We start from the raw sequence: 4,587 nt of genomic DNA on the forward strand, positions 1-4,587 counted from the left end.
CTAACCTTGGAAGCATGCCATTATAATATGAGTGTGACATCACAATTATGATCTGAGTGAGATTATAAACGGCAAATGTTGGAAGTACATCGGAATGTCATCAACAACAAAAGAGAGAAAATATGTTACTGTTACAGAACAGAAATGGGATTGACACTTTAAAGTCACGGGTGGCAAAACTAAGTGTTAACAATTTCCCTTAGGGTTCCAAAATGGCATCCAGCGTACATTTGCAGTTTTCTGATGCAAAGCATGCCAGAGACCATCTTGGCAAAAAGGTTTATGTATGTGCACTTAACAGCCACCAGAAGTATGCAAAGCAAGCAGATCATGGCATCAGTTAGCATGCAATGCTAATTTGATGCTAGTCATGTCATTTTAGAATTGAACAGTCCAGCCAACAACCTCTCGTAACCTTGTTGAATGTGCATTCAACAGCAAGAAGGACACTGTACCACACAAGTGCCATTTAAAGGGATCATCAACAACTTGTAGATTAGCTACTGGTTTATTTATTCTGGATGTTGGTACAATTCTACAAGTGTTTCTGCCTTCTTATAGTTGTTTCAAGTTTCAAAAGTTTACAGGCAGTTATGTAGTTGGTACTGAAGGACATTATTCTCACTTCAAAGCTTCTGCACAAATGTGTTATTTCCAGACACTTGTTGACCTTCCTCTTGGAGTTGAGCACAATTGCAAGAACGAGCAGAGGCCAATATAGAACAAGACAAGTTGTTAGAAGAGGGACGAAGAGGAGGAGAAGCTCCCAGTAAGAGGCCACAGCCCAGACCTTCCAGTCTGTAGATGGTCTTACCCCTGAAGTACCCTAAAGATGCGCTGGGAGGCCCTTGGAAGTCCTCACTACACAGGAATTGCCCGGTAAGTTTCAATGCCCTTTGGGCAATTCCCTTGAATCTGGAGCCCTCCAAAACTCTGAGTTAAAGTTGGAGAATTTGGATGATTCCAACTCATTTACTAGAATAAATACCCAGGAAAAATTAGAAGGATTAAAACCAGTTCTAACTCCTGGTGAACTACGACTAACCGCCACCCTCCCACCCAACTCTCCACTGGACGCCCCCCCCCCCCCCCACCCCCGGCCACCCCGACTAACACCACCCCACTGACCTCCCATTGGACCCCCTGACTAGACTCTCTCTGACCCCATGACAGCTCCACAAAGTACCCCACCCAACTACACCCCAACAACTGCCCCATCCCCCAACTACCACTCGACTCCCCAAAACCCACCACCAACCCCCTGACCTCCCCACCTCTCCTGACTACCCCCGACTTCCTGACTCCCAACTGTACCTCCACCCCTAAATATCACCCCCCCACCCAAACTACCTCTCATCCACCTTGACTACACCCCCACCCTCCCAAACTGACAACACCCCACCCGGTCTATCACACACCCACCCACGACTAGACCCCGCCCCCACCCCCATCCCTGACTATCCAACTCCCACCCCAACTATAACCCCACCCCTTCTACCCCCCACCCCACCCATTCCTGACTACCATCCCTCCAACTCCCACCCCTTACTACCACCCATTCCCCCATCCATGACTACCTTATAACCCCTCACCCCCAACTACCCCTCACCTCTCATCCCTGACTAACATCCTCGTCTACAGCCCCCAACCCCAACTATCCTCCACCCACTCCTGACAATCCCTCTACCCCCCACCCCCAACTATCTGCCCAACCCTCCAAACCTTATCCACCCAACGCTCCAACCTCTCCCCTGACTACCTCCCTACCCCCACCCCGACTACCGCCATATCCCCACCCCCGACTACCTCTCTACACCCAACCCCGACTAACTCCCTACCCCCACTGGCATCTACCACCCTACCCCATCCTTGACTACACCTTCACCCACACCTCTACCCTGAGTAACCCTCACCTGACAGACTGGTACAGAAGGTAGAGTCGCACGGGATCAGAGGTGAGCTGGCAGGATGGATACAGAATTGGAGTGGTCATAGAAGACAGAGGGTAGCAGTGGAAGGGTGCTTTTCGGAATGGAGAGCTGTGAATAGTGGAGTTCCGCAGGGATCAGTGCTGGGACCTTTGCTGTTTGTGGTATACATAAATAATTTGGAGGAAAATCTAACAGGGCTAATTAGTAAGTTTGCAGACGACACCATGGTTGGAGGAGTTGCAGATAGTGAAGAGGATTGGCAAAGGATACAACGGGATATAGATCGGTTGGAGACTTGGGCGGAGAAATGGCAGATGGAGTTTAATCCAGACAAATATGAGGTAATGCATTTTGTAAGATCTAATACAGGCAGGAATTACACAGTAAATGGCAGAACCCTTAAGTGCATCAACGGGGAGAGGGATCTGGGTGTACAGGTCCACAGGTCACTGAAAGTGGTAACGCAGGTGGATAAGGTAGTCAGGAAGGCATATGGCATGCTTGCCTTCATTGGCAGGGGTATTGAGTATAAAAGCTGGGAAGTCATGCTGCAGCTGTATAGAATCTTGGTTAGGCCACACTTGAAATATTGCGTGCAATTCTGGTCACCACATGACCAGAAGGATATGGAGGCATTGGAGAGGGTGCAGAGGTTTACCAGGATGCTGCCTGGTCTGGAGGTTATTAGCTATGAGGAGAGGTTGGAGAAACTCAGATTGTTCTCACTAGAGTGACGGAGATTGAGGGGCGACTTGATAGAAGTTTACAAAATTATGAGTGGCATGGACAGAGTAGATAGAAGCTTTTTCGCAGGGTGGAAGAGTCAATTACTGGGAGACATAGATTTAAGGTGAGAGGAGAAAACTATAAAGGTGATGTGCGGGGCAAATTTTTTACGCAGAGGGTAGTGAGTGTCTGGAATTCGCTGCCAGAGGAGGTGGTGGAAGCAGGTACGATAGTGGTGTTTAAGAGGCAGCTTGACAAATACATGAATAGGATGGGAGTAGAGGGTTACAGACCCCGGAAGTGCAAAATGTTTTAGCTAACGGGCAATATGATCGGCGCAGGCTTGGAAGGCTGAAGGGCCTGTTCCTGTGCTGTACTTTTCTTTGTTTGTTGACTACTTGCCTAGCCCAACTATCCCGTACCCCTGACTACCCCCACAAACCCCCAGCCTGACGAGCCCCCTAAACCCCAGCCCGACTACCCCCCAATCCTCCATCCCTGACAATTTCCCCATACCCGACTACCTCATCACACCTCCGTCCTTCCATCCACCCCTAATTAACCCCCATCCCGACTGGACACTGGCCTTCAAACCCTGCGGCCGGAATTTCCCAGCCCCTCATGCTAGTGGGATCTTCCAATCCTGCCGATGTGAATGGAGATTTCAATAGCTTGCCGGCCCTGCCACGGGGAGGCTGAGAAATTCTGGCCTGCATCATAGCTGGGTCCATAAGTTTGTTGGTGGAGTTGGCCTCCACTACCACACTGGAAAGGATGGGCCCCAAACCCTTCATGAAGTCCTGTGCCATGTTGGTGCTGTACCCCTTCAGGCTCCTTGCAGGCTTTTCCAGTAGCATAAAGCATTTTCTTGAGTACACCCATCAGTCTTCTGTATTCTGGCCCATCACAGTCCTAATCTGATTCCTTTGCAGCAGATTCCATGAACAACTCATCTTCCAGTGAGCTTGCACCTGCACTATTCATGGTCCCATGCCCTGGTTGCAGTGCCCTTATGCCTGGTGTGTCACCATGTGAAGATCCTGCCTCTATGCTATCATACAAGATATGATTGTCAGTAGCTGAGTTAATGGCTGCAACTATAAAATCAACGGACAGTGTGTCTTCATTATCACAGTCGTCTTGGTCTTTTTTTTAGATCATTTTACTATTTATCAATTTATGTAAAGCAATGCTTTAAATTCTTGACGGGCATAGCATCACATGAATCCAGTGCCCAATAGCCTTAGCAGGCAGGTTACTGCTGAACTTGGCACGCATCATGCCACTGTTTCCATGAGCATGGGTCACTTTGCCCCAAATGACATGGATCTTGTTTGGTTTACCAGCAGAGGTGACAGTGTTGTTCTTTGCTTTGTAGACGTAGGCACATCTCTTGCCCAGGTAAAATTCTGTTTCATCACGGCAATAAACACCTTCAGTCTTCAGGAGAGCAGTGTGCTCTTTTTGCTTTTGAAGCCTTCGTTTATAGCCTGTAAACACAGCTTTGCACCATAATCTTCAAGGCATTGCCAGAGCGCTTGGGGCAGCTGAATTGCCCGCCCTGATACCAAGATGCAGGAAGAGGTTGTCTTGGTCTTCCTGCACAACCTGGGAAGGTTGCAGGTCTTGCATATCTGAAAGGAAAAAGGGATAAGGGTATGGTTGTAGTGAGGGGCAAGGGGAAAGTAAGAAGTGCATGTATACTCCATTTGTACCTTGTACGTCAGAATAGATTGTAGCTTGAAGGGAGATGGAGGACTAAGAGGATAGTGTTATCTTCTATGAATTCAGCTCTGTTGCTGGTCATGGCCTCAGGAAGGGACATCCCAGCAAGGGCCAGCACTGTTTCCTCCATGAGGCTTAGAACATGCACATCTCTCCCCCTCATATTAGTTCCTGCTGCCTCCAGTTGTGCACCACCTTATATGAG

The 4,587-nt window shown here is 48.7% G+C and overlaps 1 pseudogene; it reads right to left on the reverse strand.

Annotated features, from left to right (window-relative positions):
• Positions 1 to 3,851: 3,851 nt before the first annotated feature.
• On the reverse strand, positions 3,852 to 4,184 carry LOC121293914 (annotated as a pseudogene).
• Positions 4,185 to 4,587: the final 403 nt, after the last annotated feature.

The sequence above is a fragment of the Carcharodon carcharias genome, chromosome 22, assembly GCF_017639515.1.
Source record: "Carcharodon carcharias isolate sCarCar2 chromosome 22, sCarCar2.pri, whole genome shotgun sequence".
Taxonomy (NCBI): domain Eukaryota; kingdom Metazoa; phylum Chordata; class Chondrichthyes; order Lamniformes; family Lamnidae; genus Carcharodon; species Carcharodon carcharias.